Raw genomic sequence first — 22,846 nt, 5'->3', positions numbered from 1 at the left:
TCGTACGGTGAGAGTTTCTCTGAGTCGGGGTTTATTTGGGCGAGTCAGAAGTTTAATGCGGTTAGGGCGGCGCTTAGGATTGATGATAGGGCGAATATGAACATGAGTGCGTTCATTGCTCTCCTCTGGGTTTATACCAGATTCTAGAGATTGGAAGTCAATTGTAATTAATATACTAGAAGAGCAAGATCCTCATCAGTAGATGGTTATGTAGAGGAATAGTCAGATGACGTCTACGAAGTGTCAGTATCAGGCTGCTGCCTCGAATCCGAAGTGGTGGTCTGATGTAAAGTGGAACTTGATCAGTCGGAAGAGGCAGACGGTCAGGAAGGAGGATCCGATGATTACGTGGAGTCCGTGGAATCCAGTGGCAACGAAGAAGGTAGATCCGTAGACGCTATCGGCGATTGAGAATGGGGCTTCGTGGTATTCTATTGCTTGTAGGGCTGTGAAGTAGAATCCCAAGAGGATCGTTAGGGTTAGGGCGTGGATGGCGTGTTTTCGGTTTCCTTCTGTGATGCTGTGATGGGCTCACGTTACGGTAACGCCTGAGGCTAGTAGGATGGCTGTGTTTAGTAGGGGGACTTCTATCGGGTTGAGTGGTTTAATTCCTGTTGGGGGTCATTGGCCTCCTAGTTCTGGGGTTGGGGCCAGGCTCGAGTGGAAGAACGCTCAGAAGAACCCTAAGAAGAAGAATGCTTCGGATGTGATGAAAAGGATTATGCCGTATCGTAGGCCTTTTTGGACTGTGGGAGTGTGATGGCCTTGGAAGGTGCTTTCTCGTACAATGTCTCGTCATCATTGGAGTATTACTAGGAGTATTGAGATGAGGCCTAGGGTTAGTAGTATGGATGAGTTGTAGTGGAATCACATGATTAATCCTGAGGTTGTGAGTAGGGCGGCGGCTGCCCCGAAGATTGGTCAAGGGCTTGGGTCAACTATGTGGTATGAGTGTGCTTGGTGTGCCATTAGATGTTTTCTTGTAAGTATAGGCTTAGAAGGAGCACGAAGACGTAGGCCTGGATTATGGCTACTGCTACTTCTAGGATGGTTAGGAGTAGTAGGATGATTATTGTTAGGATGGATACTGCAGGAAGGGTGGGTATTAATGCAATGGAGACTGTAGAGATGAGTTGGATGAGTAAGTGTCCTGCTGTAAGGTTGGCTGTAAGGCGGACTCCGAGGGCTAGGGGGCGGATTAGTAGGCTGGTTGTTTCGATCAGGATTAGTGCGGGGATTAGGGGTGTAGGGGTACCTTCGGGTAATAGGTGGGCTAAAGAGGCTGATGGTTGGTTTCGTAGGCCTGTTAGTAGTGTGGCGAGCCATAGTGGGAAGGCTAGGGCTATGTTCATAGATAGTTGGGTGGTTGGGGTGAATGTATATGGAAGGAGGCCTAGAAGGTTGATTGTAAGAAGTATGATTATTAGGGATGTAAATATTATGGCTCATTTGTGGCCATTTTTGTTGAGTGGGACTATTAGTTGTTTTGTGATTAGGTGAAGGAGTCATGTTTGGATAGTAGAAAGGCGGTTGTTGATTCATCGGTTGTTTGGGGACGGGAATAGTAGGGCTGGGAAGAGTAGGGATAGTAGGATTAAGGGGATGCCAAATAGATTGGGGCTGGAAAATTGGTCAAAGAAGCTTAGGTTCATGGTCAGGATCATGGTGTGGGTTTGGTAGTGAGGGAGGTCTTATTTGATGGGGGGTTGGTTGTGGTGAAGGCTAGTAGTTTTGGTTGGATGAGGAGTGCTAGGGTTAATCAGGTTATAATTATGATTGAAAATCATGGTGCGGGGTTAAGCTGTGGCATATCATTAAGGAGGGGGAAGTCCCTCTTTGGCTAGCTTAAAAGGCTAGTGCTGTTGCATAGCTTCTTAATGATTAGGATGATGATAGAAGGGACGATCAGGCCTCGAAATGTGGGAGTGGGGTTGATTCTACTACAATGGGTATGTAGCTGTGATTAGCCCCGCAAATTTCTGAGCATTGTCCGTAAAAAATCCCAGGCCGGGTGGTAATGAATGAAGTTTGGTTTAGTCGGCCTGGGATTGCGTCTGTTTTAACTCCGAGCGTTGGGACTGCTCAGGAGTGGAGTACGTCTCCTGCAGTAATGATCACGCGGATGGGGGATTCTATTGGGATAACTACGCGGTGGTCAACTTCTAGCAGTCGGAAGTGGCCGTTGGGTAAGTCTGGGGTGGGCACTATGTAGGAGTCGAATGATAGGTCTTTGAAGTCTGTGTATTCGTAGCTTCAGTATCATTGGTGGCCGATGGCTTTTAGGGTGAGGTCTGGTTCGTCGATTTTGTCCATTATGTAGAGGATTTGTAGGGATGGGAGGGCGAGGAGTACCAGGACGATAGCAGGTAGGATTGTCCAGATCAGCTCTACTTCTTGGGCGTCTACAGCATTGGACGAGAGTTTTTCTGTTAGTATGTGGGCTAAAAGGTAGAGAACTAGGCTGCAGATAGCTAGGGCAACGATTAGGGCGTGGTCGTGGAATTCAACGAGTTCTTCTATGATGGGTGATGAGGCGTCTTGGAATCCTAGTTGGGAGTGGTTGGCCACATGAGATGTACAGGATTTTTACCTGTGATTTAGTCTTGACAAGGCTATGTAATTGGTTTACTAACGTCTCATAAGAAAGAAGCATGAGCGGTTAATGCAGTTGGCTTGAAACCAGCATGTGAGGGTTCGATTCCTTCCTTTCTTGTACTTGGACGAAGGCCGGTTCCTCGAAAGTATGGTATGGGGGAGGGCAGCCGTGGATTCATTCAACGTTTGTGGTAGTTAGTTCTGGTTGTAGGACTTTTCGTTTGGCCGAAAAGGCTTCTCAGATGATGAATATTAGTATGATTACGGCTACTATTGAGATTAGGGAGCCGATGGAGGAAATGGTGTTTCATAGTGTGTAGGCGTCGGGATAGTCCGAGTATCGTCGGGGTATTCCTGCTAGGCCTAGGAAGTGCTGGGGGAAGAACGTTAGGTTTACTCCTGTAAATATTACCCCGAAGTGGGCTTTTGCTCATGTTTGGTGTAGGGTAAACCCAGTGAGTAGTGGGAATCAGTGAGTAAATCCTGCTAGAATGGCAAAGACGGCGCCTATGGATAGGACGTAGTGGAAGTGGGCAACTACGTAGTACGTGTCGTGCAGGGCGATGTCTAGGGAAGAGTTTGCAAGAACGATTCCTGTTAATCCTCCGATGGTAAATAGGAAGATAAATCCTAGAGCTCATAGTATTGGGGGGGTCTCATTTGATTGTTCCTCCGTGCAGGGTGGCTAGTCAGCTAAATACTTTGATTCCGGTAGGGATGGCAATGATTATAGTGGCTGATGTAAAGTAGGCTCGGGTATCAACGTCTATTCCTACTGTAAACATGTGGTGAGCTCAGACGATGAATCCTAGGAAGCCGATGGATAGTATGGCTCAGACTATTCCCATGTAGCCGAAGGGCTCCTTTTTGCCTGAGTAGTACGTGACTACGTGTGAGATGATTCCGAACCCCGGTAGGATCAGAATATAGACTTCTGGGTGTCCGAAGAATCAGAATAGGTGTTGGTACAGGATTGGGTCTCCTCCTCCAGCGGGGTCGAAGAATGTGGTGTTTAGGTTTCGATCAGTTAGTAATATTGTAATACCGGCGGCGAGTACGGGGAGTGATAGAAGGAGTAGGATGGCGGTAATTAGTACGGATCAGACAAATAGTGGGGTTTGGTATTGTGAGAGTGCGGGGGGTTTTATGTTGATGGCTGTGGTGATAAAGTTGATGGCCCCAAGGATGGAGGAGATACCGGCTAAGTGGAGTGAGAAGATAGCCAGGTCTACTGAAGCTCCGGCGTGGGCAAGGTTACCTGCTAGGGGAGGGTAGACAGTTCAGCCTGTGCCGGCGCCAGCTTCTACAGTGGATGAGGCTAGTAGGAGGAGGAATGATGGGGGGAGGAGTCAAAAGCTTATGTTGTTTATTCGCGGGAATGCTATGTCGGGGGCACCGATTATGAGGGGGACTAATCAGTTGCCGAATCCTCCGATCATGATGGGTATGACTATAAAGAAGCTTATTACAAAGGCGTGAGCGGTAACGATTACATTGTAAATTTGGTCGTCGCCTAGGAGAGTTCCTGGTTGTCCTAGTTCTGCGCGGATTAATAGGCTGAGTGCGGTGCCGACTATTCCTGCTCATGCCCCGAAGATGAGGTACAGGGTGCCAATATCCTTATGGTTAGTGGAAAATAGTCATCGGTTGATGAAGGTGACGGGTAAGATGGCTGAGTGTTGAAGCGTTAGGCTGTAGTCCTTTTTACAGAGGTTTAATTCCTCTTCTTATCGGCTCTGTAGTGAAATTCATGTTGAGTTGCAAGCTCATCGATGCGCACTAGGGTGCGTCAGGGTCTTTGTAGGCAGAAGCCAATTGGTTTAGGCATTTAGCTGTTAACTAGAGTTTTGTGGGATCGAAGCCCATCTGTCTAGGGAGGCTTTAGCTTAATTAAAGCGTCTGACTTGCATTCAGAAGATACAGGTTAATATTCTGTAAGTCTTAATGTGCAGAAACTAAGAGGGTTTAACTCTTATTTAAGGCTTTGAAGGCCTTCGGTTTGGGGTGTTATCCTAAGTTTCTAGACAATGGCATGTATTATTGGGGACAGGGGAAGTAAGAGGATTGATAGTGAGGCAAGGACCGCAGTAGGTGTGCTTGGGGCTTTGCTAGTGTATCATTGTTTTATGTGGTTAGAGGAGTTGGGGGGAAGGGTAATTGTTGAGTGGTATGCGAGGCGTAGGTAGAAGAAGAGGCTGAGCAGTGATAGCATGGCAATTGCCATGGCTGCTGGTGTTATTTCCTGTTTAGTTAGTTCTTGGATGATAAGTCACTTTGGTATAAAGCCTGTTAATGGGGGGAGGCCTGCTAGGGATAAAAGTACTAGTATTAGGGTGGCGTTTAGCACTGGGGTTTTTGTTCATGAGGTTGTGATCATGGATAGGTTAAGGGCTTTGATTTTGTTAAGGGCTAGGAATACGGCTGATGTTATGATTGTGTATAGGTAGAAGGTAAGTAAGGCCAATTTGGGGCTGTAAACTAGGATGATGGCGATTCAGCCTAAGTGGGAGATGGACGAGAAGGCTAGGATTTTGCGTGTTTGTGTTTGGTTCAGTCCTATTCAGCCTCCTAGTGCTGTTGAGGCTAGGGCCATGGCGGTGAGTAGAGCTGGGTCGAGGGATTTGGATGTTAGTAGGAGCAGGGTTAGTGGGGGGAATTTTATGAGGGTCGAGAGTAGCAGGGCTGTTATTAGTGGCGATCCTTGTAGTACTTCTGGGAATCAGAAGTGAAATGGCACTAGGCCCAGTTTAATAGCGATTGCTGCTGTCAGTAGTAGACAGGAGGTTGGGTGGTTTATTTGTGTGATGTCTCATTGGCCGGTGACTCAGGCATTGGTTATGCTAGAGAATAGGACCAGGGCGGAAGCAGCTGCTTGGGTTAGGAAGTATTTCGTTGCGGCTTCTACTGCTCGTGGGTGGTGGGATTTGGCAATTAGGGGAATGATGGCCAGTGCGTTGATCTCCAGTCCTGTCCAGGCCAGAACTCAGTGGTTGCTGGAAATTGTGATTGTGGTGCCCAAGATGAGGCTGAAGGTTATGATTGGGGTCGCGTAAGGGTTCATTAGTAGAGGAGGGGGTTAAACCATCATTTTCGGGGTATGGGCCCGATAGCTTGATTAGCTGACTCTACTAGAAAATAATATAAGGGAAGTATGGAGAATTTTGATTTCTCTTGTGTGGGTTCAATTCCTACTTTTCTAAGGTCAACAGGAAATGAGAGGGCTGTTATACCTCTATGTTCACTTTATCATAGTGACCCTTTGTAGTTCAGGCACATTTCCTTATGTAAGGAGGTAGGCCTGCATAGCAGATAGGTATGCTGATGTGTCAGAGGCACAGAGCTAGTGTGAGGGGTAGGAAGTTTTTTCATAGTAGGTGCATTAGTTGGTCATATCGGAATCGTGGGTATGAAGCTCGGACCCATAAGAAACCAGAAGATAGTAGGAGGACTTTTGTGGCTAGGATGACGGGGAATAGTTCTGTGGGTGGCCCTAGGGCGCTTGGGTTTAGGAATATGATGGCTGTAAGTGTATTTATTAGCATAATGTTCGCATATTCAGCTAGGAAGAATAAGGCGAAGGGTCCTGCGGCGTATTCAACGTTAAACCCTGAGACTAGCTCAGATTCACCCTCTGTGAGGTCAAAAGGAGCTCGGTTTGTCTCTGCTAGGGTGGATACGTATCATATTATTGCTAGGGGTCATGAGGAGAAAATGAAGTATAGAGGCTCCTGTGCGATGGCAAAGGAGCTGAGTGTGTAGCTTCCGCTTAGTATGATTATTGATAGCAGGATTATGGCCAGTGTCACTTCGTATGAAATGGTCTGTGCTACTGCCCGTAGGGCTCCGATTAGTGCGTATTTTGAGTTCGAGGCTCAGCCTGATCATAGGACTGAGTAGACGGCTAGGCTTGACATGGCTATTAGGAAGAGAACTCCGAGGTTTAGATCTGCTAGGGGAAATGGGAGTGGTAGTGGTGCTCAAGTGGTGAGGGCTAGGACAAGGGCTAGTATTGGTATCAGAATGAATAGAAGTGGGGAAGAGGTAGAGGGTCGGATGGGCTCTTTGGTAAATAGTTTCAGTCCGTCCGCAAATGGTTGAAGTAGGCCAAAAGGCCCGACAACGTTAGGGCCTTTGCGGGATTGTATGTAGCTTAGGATTTTCCGTTCTACTAGGGTTAGGAAGGCTACTGCAATCAGGATTGGGATGATGTATAGGAGGGATATAACGAGGCAGCTTAGTGTTGTTATTTGAATCATGGGTGAAGCTAGGGAGAGGATTTGAACCTCTGGGGAAAGGGCTTAAGCCTTCTGCACTTGCCGGGCTCTGCCACTCTAGCTGGTCCTTTTCTAGGATTGAAAGTGGTGGGGGAAGGCCCTCTTCACGGTTTAGTTGGTTTCACTGCTTAGAGGGGGGGGGCGTGCTTGTGGTATTGGCCCCACTTTCCCGGTCCTTTCGTACTGGGGAGAGTGTGTCATAGATAGAAACCGACCTGGATTGCTCCGGTCTGAACTCAGATCACGTAGGACTGTTAATCGTTGAACAAACGAACCCTTAATAGCGGCTGCACCATTAGGATGTCCTGATCCAACATCGAGGTCGTAAACCCCCCTGTCGATATGGGCTCTTGAGGGGGATTGCGCTGTTATCCCTGGGGTAGCTTGGTCCATTAATCAATTATATTGGGTCTGGTCACTGTTAGCACTTTGAGGGGTAGCTCTAGGTAAAGAGGTATGGTCTTGTTTTTGGAGGATTTGTTCTCCTCCAAGGTCGCCCCAACCGAAAAATATCGACCAGGCTCTGCGATGGTAGTGGCCCCAGTGGGGTTGATTGAGGATTCGCGGTGGTCGTTGATTTTTAAGTTCCACAGGGTCTTCTCGTCTTATGTTCACATCCCCGCTTTTGCACGGGGAGATCAATTTCACTGATTATCTGTGAGAGACAGTTAAGACCTCGTTTAGCCATTCATACAAGTCTCGATTTATGGGACAATTGATTGCGCTACCTTTGCACGGTTAGGATACCGCGGCCGTTAAACCTAAGTCACCGGGCAGGCATCACCTTCAATACTTGTTTAATTTGCTGAAGGCTATGTTTTTGGTAAACAGTCGGGCCTTATTAATTTGCCGAGTTCCTTTCACAGATTTTAATCGCTCTTATAGGCGCTCCTGAGTCGGGTTAACAGGGTTAGTTAATACGTGGTCTTGTAGGGGTTTTTGTATCTGTCTAGGTCTGTTAATAATGTTTCTATGTAAGCTTGCGCCGTTAGAGGGGTGTGGCCCTGTACATGAGGGGCCTAGGATGATTCCTAGGATTGTTATGAGGATGGCAGCGGTTTTGGTGATAAGGGGTATGGTTATTGGGGGGGTTTTGGTTGGTGTGATGAAAGAGGTAATGATTATTCCTGCTGTAATGCTGCCTAGGGCGAGTCGGGTTAGGGGGGCGGTGATTAGTGGGTTGTTTTCGTTTATTGATACTATTGGGGGGATTCGGGTTTGTCCAGCTTGGACTAGGATGGTTATGCGGATGCTGTAGGTTGCGGTGAATGCTGTGGCTATAAGGGTTAGGAGTAGGGCTCAAGTATTTAGGTATGATGTGTTTAAGCTTTCGATGATGAGGTCTTTTGAGTAGAATCCGGCTAGGAATGGGGTTCCTATCAGCGCCAGGTTTCCGATGGTTAGGCAGGAAGTAGTGACTGGGAGTATTTTCTGTAGGCCTCCTATCTTTCGGATATCTTGTTCTCCGTTTAGGTTGTGGATGATAGACCCTGAGCATAGGAATAGTATGGCTTTAAAGAAGGCATGGGTTGAGATGTGTAGGAAGGCTAGTTGTGGGAGGTTTAGTCCGATAGTGACTATTATTAGTCCTAGTTGGCTGGATGTTGAGAAAGCAATGATTTTTTTGATGTCATTTTGGGTTAGGGCGCATGTGGCAGCGAATAGGGTTGATAGAGCACCTAGGCATAGGCAGGCAGTTAGGGCTGTCTGGTTGGTGGCTAGCAGGGGGTGCATGCGGATGAGCAGGAAGATTCCGGCTACTACTATGGTACTGGAGTGCAGTAGGGCTGATACTGGGGTGGGGCCTTCTATTGCTGCGGGCAGTCATGGGTGGAGTCCAAATTGGGCGGATTTTCCTGCGGCTGCGAGGATTAATCCTATGAGGGGGAGGATTGGGGTTTGGTGGGGGTGTACGGCTTGTTGGATCTCTCAGGTGTTGAATGTTGAAGCTAGTCATGCTATGCTCAGGATCAGTCCGATGTCTCCGATTCGGTTGTAGATTACGGCTCGTAGGGCGGCGGTGTTGGCATCTGCTCGGCCTTGTCATCAGCCGATGAGAAGGAAGGACATGATTCGTACTCCTTCCCAGCCTACGAATAGGAGGAATATGTTGTTTGCGGTTGTTAGGAGGAGTATGGCGACTAGGAATGTCAGTAGGTAGGTGAAAAATTTTGTTACGTATGGCTCTGAGGCCATGTATCATATGGCGAATTGTAGGATTGATCATGTTACAAATAGGGCGATTGGAAGAAATGTTATTGAGTATTGGTCTATTTTTAGGCTCAGGGGGATTTTAAAGTTTATAATGAATTTTCACTCCCAGTGGCAGGTGACAGATTCTACTCCCGAGTAGATGAATGCGGTTGTAGGGGCTAGGCTAATTAGGAATGCGGTTTTAACAGCGCGGGTGGTGGCTTGTGGGGTGTTTTTAAAGTTTTTAAATAGAAATGGCAGGATGATTGGGGTTAGGAGGATTGTCAGCGTGAGTAGTGTGAGGGAGTTGATTAGTAGTGTGGGGTTCACTCCTTTTACTTGGATTTGCACCAAGATGGGTGGTTCCTAAGACCAGTGGATTGCTGTTATCCTTTAAAAGTAAGGGGGCTGAGGTTTTAGGCTCAGATGTAAGAGTTAGCAGCTCTTGTTGGTTAAACCCTCCCCTCGGCAGGTAAGAAGGTTTGAACTTCTATTCTTAGAATCACAGTCTAATGTTTGGTTTAAACTATACTTGCATGAGGGGATTCCGGAGATCAGTTCGGGTTTGAGGATTAGGAGGAATATTGGGATAATGTGGAGTGTTATGAGCAGGTGTTCTCGCGTGGTTGAGTTTTGCATAGATGTGATGTGGGAGGGGATTGAGCCTCGTTGGGTCATTAGTAGTATGAATAAGGTGTAGGAGGCGGTTAGTAGGGTTGCGATTCCTGTTAGGATGATCGTGAAGGCAGATCAGTTGAATAAGGTGATTATAATGGTTAGCTCTGCTATGAGGTTTGTTGTTGGGGGTAAGGCTATGTTTGTTAGATTGGCCAGCAATCATCAGGTAGCTATGAGTGGTAGGAGAGGTTGTAGGCCTCGTGTGAGTAGTAGAATTCGGCTGTGCGTACGTTCATAGTTTGTGTTGGCTAGGCAGAATAGTATGGAGGAAGTTAGTCCATGGGAAATTATTAGGATCATTGCCCCTGAGAATGATCAGTGGGTTTGGATTATTCCTGCGGCGATAACTAGGCCTATGTGGCTAACGGATGAATAAGCGATTAGTGATTTTAGGTCTGTCTGTCGTAGGCAGATTGAGCTAGTCATTAGGGCGCCTCATAGGGCCAGGGTTAGGAAGGGGTAGTGCAGGAGGTTGGACAGTGGGCCCATAAATAGAGTGACTCGTATAATTCCGTATCCTCCTAGCTTTAGTAGTAGGGCGGCGAGGAGTATTGAGCCTGCGATGGGTGCTTCTACGTGGGCTTTTGGCAGTCAGAGGTGTAGGCCGTATAGTGGGGCTTTTACTATGAATGCTATGAGCAGTGCTAGACCTGATAGTATTCCTGTCCATGAGGTGGATAGGGTTGGGTGGGTTAGTTGTAGGGTTGGCAGGTGCAGGGTGCCAATTTTCACGTATAGGTGTATGATTGTGATTAGCAGGGGTAGAGAGCTTACTGGCGTGTAGAATAGCAGGTAGATGCCAGCGCTTAGGCGTTCTGGTTGGTTCCCCCATCGGGTGATTAAGATTAGGGTGGGAATGAGGGTTGCTTCAAATGAGATGTAAAATAGTGCTAGTTCTGTGGTGGAAAAGGCTAGTAGGATGAATGGCTGGACTGCGACTAAGGTTGAGATAAAGATTCGTTTGCGTTGTAGGGGTTCTTGTTGCAGGTGGTTTTGGCTTGCTATGATTATGAGTGGGAGTAGTCAGCAGGATAGTACTAGGAGGGGGGATGAGATTTGGTCAATTCCTGTTCAGTTGGATAAAAATTTGTAGGGGTAGTAGGTTGGGATTAATCACTGTAGGCTTAGGGCAGCGATTAGGAGGCTGTATAAGGTGGTGTTAGTCCATAGAAATTTTGGTGGAGACAGCAGGGCTGTTGGAAGAAGTATGATTGTGGGTAGGATGATTTTTAGCATTGCAGGAGGTTTAGGTTGTGTAGATGGTCGGAGCCATGTGTGCGGGTGGAGGCTACTAGGATGGCCAGGCCTGTGCCCGCCTCACACGCTGAGAAGGTTAGCATGAGAATTGGTACCATGGTGAATGAGGAGACTTGGTTTTCGATGGATCATATTGATAGGCCTACGAATATCGATAATATTATGCTTTCAAGGCATAGTAGGGCGGATACTAGGTGGGTTCGGTGGAAGGCTAGTCCTAGTCCGCTGAAAATGAAGGCTGAGTAGAAGCTTAAATGTAGGGGCGACATAAGAAAGTTACAGGGTTGGCTGTAATCTGCTGGGTCGAAACCAGCTATCTTTTTGGTTAGACTAACTTTCTGTTATTCTGCTCATTCTAGGCCCCCTTGAATTCACTCGTAGGCCAGTCCGAGTGTTAGGAGAAGGAGGATCACTACAGTTCAGGTGAGGGTCATTAGGGGGGATTGGAGTTGGACGGCTCATGGCAGGGGGAGTAGGAGGGCGATTTCTAGGTCGAATAGGAGGAACAGGATGGCTACTGAGGAAGAATCGGACTGAGAATGGTAATCGAGCAGATCCAAGTGGGTCGAATCCACATTCGTACGGTGAGAGTTTCTCTGAGTCGGGGTTTATTTGGGCGAGTCAGAAGTTTAATGCGGTTAGGGCGGCGCTTAGGATTGATGATAGGGCGAATATGAACATGAGTGCGTTCATTGCTCTCCTCTGGGTTTATACCAGATTCTAGAGATTGGAAGTCAATTGTAATTAATATACTAGAAGAGCAAGATCCTCATCAGTAGATGGTTATGTAGAGGAATAGTCAGATGACGTCTACGAAGTGTCAGTATCAGGCTGCTGCCTCGAATCCGAAGTGGTGGTCTGATGTAAAGTGGAACTTGATCAGTCGGAAGAGGCAGACGGTCAGGAAGGAGGATCCGATGATTACGTGGAGTCCGTGGAATCCAGTGGCAACGAAGAAGGTAGATCCGTAGACGCTATCGGCGATTGAGAATGGGGCTTCGTGGTATTCTATTGCTTGTAGGGCTGTGAAGTAGAATCCCAAGAGGATCGTTAGGGTTAGGGCGTGGATGGCGTGTTTTCGGTTTCCTTCTGTGATGCTGTGATGGGCTCACGTTACGGTAACGCCTGAGGCTAGTAGGATGGCTGTGTTTAGTAGGGGGACTTCTATCGGGTTGAGTGGTTTAATTCCTGTTGGGGGTCATTGGCCTCCTAGTTCTGGGGTTGGGGCCAGGCTCGAGTGGAAGAACGCTCAGAAGAACCCTAAGAAGAAGAATGCTTCGGATGTGATGAAAAGGATTATGCCGTATCGTAGGCCTTTTTGGACTGTGGGAGTGTGATGGCCTTGGAAGGTGCTTTCTCGTACAATGTCTCGTCATCATTGGAGTATTACTAGGAGTATTGAGATGAGGCCTAGGGTTAGTAGTATGGATGAGTTGTAGTGGAATCACATGATTAATCCTGAGGTTGTGAGTAGGGCGGCGGCTGCCCCGAAGATTGGTCAAGGGCTTGGGTCAACTATGTGGTATGAGTGTGCTTGGTGTGCCATTAGATGTTTTCTTGTAAGTATAGGCTTAGAAGGAGCACGAAGACGTAGGCCTGGATTATGGCTACTGCTACTTCTAGGATGGTTAGGAGTAGTAGGATGATTATTGTTAGGATGGATACTGCAGGAAGGGTGGGTATTAATGCAATGGAGACTGTAGAGATGAGTTGGATGAGTAAGTGTCCTGCTGTAAGGTTGGCTGTAAGGCGGACTCCGAGGGCTAGGGGGCGGATTAGTAGGCTGGTTGTTTCGATCAGGATTAGTGCGGGGATTAGGGGTGTAGGGGTACCTTCGGGTAATAGGTGGGCTAAAGAGGCTGATGGTTGGTTTCGTAGGCCTGTTAGTAGTGTGGCGAGCCATAGTGGGAAGGCTAGGGCTATGTTCATAGATAGTTGGGTGGTTGGGGTGAATGTATATGGAAGGAGGCCTAGAAGGTTGATTGTAAGAAGTATGATTATTAGGGATGTAAATATTATGGCTCATTTGTGGCCATTTTTGTTGAGTGGGACTATTAGTTGTTTTGTGATTAGGTGAAGGAGTCATGTTTGGATAGTAGAAAGGCGGTTGTTGATTCATCGGTTGTTTGGGGACGGGAATAGTAGGGCTGGGAAGAGTAGGGATAGTAGGATTAAGGGGATGCCAAATAGATTGGGGCTGGAAAATTGGTCAAAGAAGCTTAGGTTCATGGTCAGGATCATGGTGTGGGTTTGGTAGTGAGGGAGGTCTTATTTGATGGGGGGTTGGTTGTGGTGAAGGCTAGTAGTTTTGGTTGGATGAGGAGTGCTAGGGTTAATCAGGTTATAATTATGATTGAAAATCATGGTGCGGGGTTAAGCTGTGGCATATCATTAAGGAGGGGGAAGTCCCTCTTTGGCTAGCTTAAAAGGCTAGTGCTGTTGCATAGCTTCTTAATGATTAGGATGATGATAGAAGGGACGATCAGGCCTCGAAATGTGGGAGTGGGGTTGATTCTACTACAATGGGTATGTAGCTGTGATTAGCCCCGCAAATTTCTGAGCATTGTCCGTAAAAAATCCCAGGCCGGGTGGTAATGAATGAAGTTTGGTTTAGTCGGCCTGGGATTGCGTCTGTTTTAACTCCGAGCGTTGGGACTGCTCAGGAGTGGAGTACGTCTCCTGCAGTAATGATCACGCGGATGGGGGATTCTATTGGGATAACTACGCGGTGGTCAACTTCTAGCAGTCGGAAGTGGCCGTTGGGTAAGTCTGGGGTGGGCACTATGTAGGAGTCGAATGATAGGTCTTTGAAGTCTGTGTATTCGTAGCTTCAGTATCATTGGTGGCCGATGGCTTTTAGGGTGAGGTCTGGTTCGTCGATTTTGTCCATTATGTAGAGGATTTGTAGGGATGGGAGGGCGAGGAGTACCAGGACGATAGCAGGTAGGATTGTCCAGATCAGCTCTACTTCTTGGGCGTCTACAGCATTGGACGAGAGTTTTTCTGTTAGTATGTGGGCTAAAAGGTAGAGAACTAGGCTGCAGATAGCTAGGGCAACGATTAGGGCGTGGTCGTGGAATTCAACGAGTTCTTCTATGATGGGTGATGAGGCGTCTTGGAATCCTAGTTGGGAGTGGTTGGCCACATGAGATGTACAGGATTTTTACCTGTGATTTAGTCTTGACAAGGCTATGTAATTGGTTTACTAACGTCTCATAAGAAAGAAGCATGAGCGGTTAATGCAGTTGGCTTGAAACCAGCATGTGAGGGTTCGATTCCTTCCTTTCTTGTACTTGGACGAAGGCCGGTTCCTCGAAAGTATGGTATGGGGGAGGGCAGCCGTGGATTCATTCAACGTTTGTGGTAGTTAGTTCTGGTTGTAGGACTTTTCGTTTGGCCGAAAAGGCTTCTCAGATGATGAATATTAGTATGATTACGGCTACTATTGAGATTAGGGAGCCGATGGAGGAAATGGTGTTTCATAGTGTGTAGGCGTCGGGATAGTCCGAGTATCGTCGGGGTATTCCTGCTAGGCCTAGGAAGTGCTGGGGGAAGAACGTTAGGTTTACTCCTGTAAATATTACCCCGAAGTGGGCTTTTGCTCATGTTTGGTGTAGGGTAAACCCAGTGAGTAGTGGGAATCAGTGAGTAAATCCTGCTAGAATGGCAAAGACGGCGCCTATGGATAGGACGTAGTGGAAGTGGGCAACTACGTAGTACGTGTCGTGCAGGGCGATGTCTAGGGAAGAGTTTGCAAGAACGATTCCTGTTAATCCTCCGATGGTAAATAGGAAGATAAATCCTAGAGCTCATAGTATTGGGGGGGTCTCATTTGATTGTTCCTCCGTGCAGGGTGGCTAGTCAGCTAAATACTTTGATTCCGGTAGGGATGGCAATGATTATAGTGGCTGATGTAAAGTAGGCTCGGGTATCAACGTCTATTCCTACTGTAAACATGTGGTGAGCTCAGACGATGAATCCTAGGAAGCCGATGGATAGTATGGCTCAGACTATTCCCATGTAGCCGAAGGGCTCCTTTTTGCCTGAGTAGTACGTGACTACGTGTGAGATGATTCCGAACCCCGGTAGGATCAGAATATAGACTTCTGGGTGTCCGAAGAATCAGAATAGGTGTTGGTACAGGATTGGGTCTCCTCCTCCAGCGGGGTCGAAGAATGTGGTGTTTAGGTTTCGATCAGTTAGTAATATTGTAATACCGGCGGCGAGTACGGGGAGTGATAGAAGGAGTAGGATGGCGGTAATTAGTACGGATCAGACAAATAGTGTCCACTTCCACTACGTCCTATCCATAGGCGCCGTCTTTGCCATTCTAGCAGGATTTACTCACTGATTCCCACTACTCACTGGGTTTACCCTACACCAAACATGAGCAAAAGCCCACTTCGGGGTAATATTTACAGGAGTAAACCTAACGTTCTTCCCCCAGCACTTCCTAGGCCTAGCAGGAATACCCCGACGATACTCGGACTATCCCGATGCCTACACACTATGAAACACCATTTCCTCCTAGTCCTAGGACTTAGAGAAACTCCAGTACTAAAAATAGTAAACACAAGCAATAATTTCATATACTTCACTCTCACTCACCACTCAACTATCAGCTAACCACACCCCCGTCCACATAGCTTAACACAAAGCATGGCACTGAAGTTGCCAAGATGGCATAAAACATGCCTGCGAACAAAAGACTTAGTCCTAACCTTACGGTTGGTTTTTGCTAAATATATACATGCAAGTATCCGCGCGCCAGTGTAAACGCCCTCGACCACCTACCCCCATACAGGCCTTGAGGAGCGGGTATCAGGCACACCCAAGTAGTAGCCCAAGACGCCTCGCTAAGCCACGCCCCCACGGGTATTCAGCAGTAATTAACATTAAGCAATGAGTGCAAACTTGACTTAGTTATAGCAACAGCCTAACTTCAAGGGTTGGTAAATCTTGTGCCAGCCACCGCGGTCATACAAGAAACCCAAATCAACCGTCCTATTGACACGGCGTAAAGAGTGGTAAAATGCCTATCCTAGCTAACTAAGATCAAAATGCAACTGAGCTGTCATAAGCCCAAGATGCACCTAAACACACCATTAAGATGATCTTAGGAACTAACGACTGATTTAAACCCACGAAAGCCAGGGCCCAAACTGGGATTAGATACCCCACTATGCCTGGCCCTAAATCTTGATACTTACTTTACCGAAGTATCCGCCAGAGAACTACGAGCACAAACGCTTAAAACTCTAAGGACTTGGCGGTGCCCCAAACCCACCTAGAGGAGCCTGTTCTACAATCGATAATCCCCGATTAACCCAACCACCCCTTGCCAACACAGCCTACATACCGCCGTCGCCAGCCCACCTCGAATGAGAGCACAACAGTGGACACAATAGCACCCCGCTAATAAGACAGGTCAAGGTATAGCCTATGCAGTGGAAGAAATGGGCTACATTCCCTATTCATAGGGCACACGGAAAGAAGCGTGAAACCACTTCTGGAAGGCGGATTTAGCAGTAAAGTGGGACAATAGAGCCTACTTTAAGCCAGCCCTGGGGCACGTACATACCGCCCGTCACCCTCCTCAAAAGCCACATCCCACATAACTAATACCATAAATACGCTGAAGATGAGGTAAGTCGTAACAAGGTAAGTGTACCGGAAGGTGTACTTAGAATATCAAGACGTAGCTATAACACCAAAGCACTCAGCTTACACCTGAAAGATATCTACTAGACCGGATCGTCTTGAAGCCCCCCCTCTAGCTCAACCACACAAATAGTACACCAAAACTAAAGAATTTACTAAACTAATTAAACTAAAGCATTTTACAGTCTTAGTATAGGCGATAGAAAAGACACTTAGACGCGATAGAGACCCCAGTACCGTAAGGGAAAGATGAAATAGCAGTGAAACAATCAAAGCGACAGACAGCAAAGATCAACCCTTGTACCTTTTGCATCATGGTTTAGCGAGAACAACCAAGCAAAGTGAACTAAAGTTTGCCCCCCCGAAACCCAAGCGAGCTACTTTCAAGCAGTTAAAGAGAGCGAACCCGTCTCTGTTGCAAAAGAGTGGGATGACTTGTCAGTAGAGGTGAAAAGCCAACCGAGCTGGGTGATAGCTGGTTACCTGTGAAACGAATCTAAGTTCCCCCTTAATCCTCCCTACCGGACATCCTGAACCCTAATGAGATGATTAAGAGCTATTTAATGGAGGGACAGCTCCATTAAAAAAGGACACAACCTCGACTAGCGGATAATTCTTACTACTGATCCTACCGTGGGCCCTAAAGCAGCCATCAAAAAAGAGTGCGTCAAAGCTCCACCACCTAAAAATACCAAAATAAGATGATTCCCTTATCACAAACAGGTCAACCTATGAATATAGGAGAATTAATGCTAAAATAAGTAACTCAGGGCCACACCCCTCTAACGGCGCAAGCTTACATAGAAACATTATTAACAGACCTAGACAGATACAAAAACCCCTACAAGACCACGTATTAACTAACCCTGTTAACCCGACTCAGGAGCGCCTATAAGAGCGATTAAAATCTGTGAAAGGAACTCGGCAAATTAATAAGGCCCGACTGTTTACCAAAAACATAGCCTTCAGCAAATTAAACAAGTATTGAAGGTGATGCCTGCCCGGTGACTTAGGTTTAACGGCCGCGGTATCCTAACCGTGCAAAGGTAGCGCAATCAATTGTCCCATAAATCGAGACTTGTATGAATGGCTAAACGAGGTCTTAACTGTCTCTCACAGATAATCAGTGAAATTGATCTCCCCGTGCAAAAGCGGGGATGTGAACATAAGACGAGAAGACCCTGTGGAACTTAAAAATCAACGACCACCGCGAATCCTCAATCAACCCCACTGGGGCCACTACCATCGCAGAGCCTGGTCGATATTTTTCGGTTGGGGCGACCTTGGAGGAGAACAAATCCTCCAAAAACAAGACCATACCTCTTTACCTAGAGCTACCCCTCAAAGTGCTAACAGTGACCAGACCCAATATAATTGATTAATGGACCAAGCTACCCCAGGGATAACAGCGCAATCCCCCTCAAGAGCCCATATCGACAGGGGGGTTTACGACCTCGATGTTGGATCAGGACATCCTAATGGTGCAGCCGCTATTAAGGGTTCGTTTGTTCAACGATTAACAGTCCTACGTGATCTGAGTTCAGACCGGAGCAATCCAGGTCGGTTTCTATCTATGACACACTCTCCCCAGTACGAAAGGACCGGGAAAGTGGGGCCAATACCACAAGCACGCCCCCCCCCTCTAAGCAGTGAAACCAACTAAACCGTGAAGAGGGCCTTCCCCCACCACTTTCAATCCTAGAAAAGGACCAGCTAGAGTGGCAGAGCCCGGCAAGTGCAGAAGGCTTAAGCCCTTTCCCCAGAGGTTCAAATCCTCTCCCTAGCTTCACCCATGATTCAAATAACAACACTAAGCTGCCTCATTATATCCCTCCTATACATCATCCCAATCCTGATTGCCGTAGCCTTCCTAACCCTAGTAGAACGGAAAATCCTAAGCTACATACAATCCCGCAAAGGCCCTAACGTTGTCGGGCCTTTTGGCCTACTTCAACCATTTGCGGACGGACTGAAACTATTTACCAAAGAGCCCATCCGACCCTCTACCTCTTCCCCACTTCTATTCATTCTGATACCAATACTAGCCCTTGTCCTAGCCCTCACCACTTGAGCACCACTACCACTCCCATTTCCCCTAGCAGATCTAAACCTCGGAGTTCTCTTCCTAATAGCCATGTCAAGCCTAGCCGTCTACTCAGTCCTATGATCAGGCTGAGCCTCGAACTCAAAATACGCACTAATCGGAGCCCTACGGGCAGTAGCACAGACCATTTCATACGAAGTGACACTGGCCATAATCCTGCTATCAATAATCATACTAAGCGGAAGCTACACACTCAGCTCCTTTGCCGTCGCACAGGAACCTCTATACTTCATTTTCTCCTCATGACCCCTAGCAATAATATGATACGTATCCACCCTAGCAGAGACAAACCGAGCTCCTTTTGACCTCACAGAGGGTGAATCTGAGCTAGTCTCAGGGTTTAACGTTGAATACGCCGCAGGACCCTTCGCCTTATTCTTCCTAGCTGAATATGCGAACATTATGCTAATAAATACACTTACAGCCATCATATTCCTAAACCCAAGCGCCCTAGGGCCACCCACAGAACTATTCCCCGTCATCCTAGCCACAAAAGTCCTCCTACTATCTTCTGGTTTCTTATGGGTCCGAGCTTCATACCCACGATTCCGATATGACCAACTAATGCACCTACTATGAAAAAACTTCCTACCCCTCACACTAGCTCTGTGCCTCTGACACATCAGCATACCTATCTGCTATGCAGGCCTACCTCCTTACATAAGGAAATGTGCCTGAACTACAAAGGGTCACTATGATAAAGTGAACATAGAGGTATAACAGCCCTCTCATTTCCTGTTGACCTTAGAAAAGTAGGAATTGAACCCACACAAGAGAAATCAAAATTCTCCATACTTCCCTTATATTATTTTCTAGTAGAGTCAGCTAATCAAGCTATCGGGCCCATACCCCGAAAATGATGGTTTAACCCCCTCCTCTACTAATGAACCCTTACGCGACCCCAATCATAACCTTCAGCCTCATCTTGGGCACCACAATCACAATTTCCAGCAACCACTGAGTTCTGGCCTGGACAGGACTGGAGATCAACACACTAGCCATCATTCCCCTAATTGCCAAATCCCACCACCCACGAGCAGTAGAAGCCGCAACGAAATACTTCCTAACCCAAGCAGCTGCTTCCGCCCTGGTCCTATTCTCTAGCATAACCAATGCCTGAGTCACTGGCCAATGAGACATCACACAAATAAACCACCCAACCTCCTGTCTACTACTGACAGCAGCAATCGCTATTAAACTGGGCCTAGTGCCATTTCACTTCTGATTCCCAGAAGTACTACAAGGATCGCCACTAATAACAGCCCTGCTACTCTCGACCCTCATAAAATTCCCCCCACTAACCCTGCTCCTACTAACATCCAAATCCCTCGACCCAGCTCTACTCACCGCCATGGCCCTAGCCTCAACAGCACTAGGAGGCTGAATAGGACTGAACCAAACACAAACACGCAAAATCCTAGCCTTCTCGTCCATCTCCCACTTAGGCTGAATCGCCATCATCCTAGTTTACAGCCCCAAATTGGCCTTACTTACCTTCTACCTATACACAATCATAACATCAGCCGTATTCCTAGCCCTTAACAAAATCAAAGCCCTTAACCTATCCATGATCACAACCTCATGAACAAAAACCCCAGTGCTAAACGCCACCCTAATACTAGTACTTTTATCCCTAGCAGGCCTCCCCCCATTAACAGGCTTTATACCAAAGTGACTTATCATCCAAGAACTAACTAAACAGGAAATAACACCAGCAGCCATGGCAATTGCCATGCTATCACTGCTCAGCCTCTTCTTCTACCTACGCCTCGCATACCACTCAACAATTACCCTTCCCCCCAACTCCTCTAACCACATAAAACAATGATACACTAGCAAAGCCCCAAGCACACCTACTGCGGTCCTTGCCTCACTATCAATCCTCTTACTTCCCCTGTCCCCAATAATACATGCCATTGTCTAGAAACTTAGGATAACACCCCAAACCGAAGGCCTTCAAAGCCTTAAATAAGAGTTAAACCCTCTTAGTTTCTGCACATTAAGACTTACAGAATATTAACCTGTATCTTCTGAATGCAAGTCAGACGCTTTAATTAAGCTAAAGCCTCCCTAGACAGATGGGCTTCGATCCCACAAAACTCTAGTTAACAGCTAAATGCCTAAACCAATTGGCTTCTGCCTACAAAGACCCTGACGCACCCTAGTGCGCATCGATGAGCTTGCAACTCAACATGAATTTCACTACAGAGCCGATAAGAAGAGGAATTAAACCTCTGTAAAAAGGACTACAGCCTAACGCTTCAACACTCAGCCATCTTACCCGTCACCTTCATCAACCGATGACTATTTTCCACTAACCATAAGGATATTGGCACCCTGTACCTCATCTTCGGGGCATGAGCAGGAATAGTCGGCACCGCACTCAGCCTATTAATCCGCGCAGAACTAGGACAACCAGGAACTCTCCTAGGCGACGACCAAATTTACAATGTAATCGTTACCGCTCACGCCTTTGTAATAAGCTTCTTTATAGTCATACCCATCATGATCGGAGGATTCGGCAACTGATTAGTCCCCCTCATAATCGGTGCCCCCGACATAGCATTCCCGCGAATAAACAACATAAGCTTTTGACTCCTCCCCCCATCATTCCTCCTCCTACTAGCCTCATCCACTGTAGAAGCTGGCGCCGGCACAGGCTGAACTGTCTACCCTCCCCTAGCAGGTGACCTTGCCCACGCCGGAGCTTCAGTAGACCTGGCTATCTTCTCACTCCACTTAGCCGGTATCTCCTCCATCCTTGGGGCCATCAACTTTATCACCACAGCCATCAACATAAAACCCCCCGCACTCTCACAATACCAAACCCCACTATTTGTCTGATCCGTACTAATTACCGCCATCCTACTCCTTCTATCACTCCCCGTACTCGCCGCCGGTATTACAATATTACTAACTGATCGAAACCTAAACACCACATTCTTCGACCCCGCTGGAGGAGGAGACCCAATCCTGTACCAACACCTATTCTGATTCTTCGGACACCCAGAAGTCTATATTCTGATCCTACCGGGGTTCGGAATCATCTCACACGTAGTCACATACTACTCAGGCAAAAAGGAGCCCTTCGGCTACATGGGAATAGTCTGAGCCATACTATCCATCGGCTTCCTAGGATTCATCGTCTGAGCTCACCACATGTTTACAGTAGGAATAGACGTTGATACCCGAGCCTACTTTACATCAGCCACTATAATCATTGCCATCCCTACCGGAATCAAAGTATTTAGCTGACTAGCCACCCTGCACGGAGGAACAATCAAATGAGACCCCCCCCCAATACTATGAGCTCTAGGATTTATCTTCCTATTTACCATCGGAGGATTAACAGGAATCGTTCTTGCAAACTCTTCCCTAGACATCGCCCTGCACGACACGTACTACGTAGTTGCCCACTTCCACTACGTCCTATCCATAGGCGCCGTCTTTGCCATTCTAGCAGGATTTACTCACTGATTCCCACTACTCACTGGGTTTACCCTACACCAAACATGAGCAAAAGCCCACTTCGGGGTAATATTTACAGGAGTAAACCTAACGTTCTTCCCCCAGCACTTCCTAGGCCTAGCAGGAATACCCCGACGATACTCGGACTATCCCGACGCCTACACACTATGAAACACCATTTCCTCCTAGTCCTAGGACTTAGAGAAACTCCAGTACTAAAAATAGTAAACACAAGCAATAATTTCATATACTTCACTCTCACTCACCACTCAACTATCAGCTAACCACACCCCCGTCCACATAGCTTAACACAAAGCATGGCACTGAAGTTGCCAAGATGGCATAAAACATGCCTGCAGACAAAAGACTTAGTCCTAACCTTACGGTTGGTTTTTGCTAAATATATACATGCAAGTATCCGCGCCCCAGTGTAAACGCCCTCGACCACCTACCCCCATACAGGCCTTGAGGAGCGGGTATCAGGCACACCCAAGTAGCAGCCCAAGACGCCTCGCTAAGCCACGCCCCCACGGGTATTCAGCAGTAATTAACATTAAGCAATGAGTGCAAACTTGACTTAGTTATAGCAACAGCCTAACTTCAAGGGTTGGTAAAT

The 22,846-nt window shown here is 47.2% G+C and overlaps 1 long non-coding RNA gene across 1 annotated transcript in view; it reads right to left on the bottom strand.

Annotated features, from left to right (window-relative positions):
- Positions 1-22,533, bottom strand: part of LOC308197368 — a 126,142-nt gene extending 103,609 nt beyond the window's left edge. Inside the window, exon 1 of the long non-coding RNA XR_013952876.1 lies at positions 21,881-22,533. This is a non-coding gene — a long non-coding RNA (uncharacterized lncRNA). The remainder of the gene's footprint in view (positions 1-21,880) is intronic.
- Between the last annotated feature and the right edge of the window lie 313 nt (positions 22,534-22,846).

Source organism: Anser brachyrhynchus (genome assembly GCF_964034855.1).
Source record: "Anser brachyrhynchus genome assembly, chromosome: 6".
NCBI classification, from domain to species: domain Eukaryota; kingdom Metazoa; phylum Chordata; class Aves; order Anseriformes; family Anatidae; genus Anser; species Anser brachyrhynchus.
This window is presented reverse-complemented; position numbering and strand designations above follow the sequence as displayed.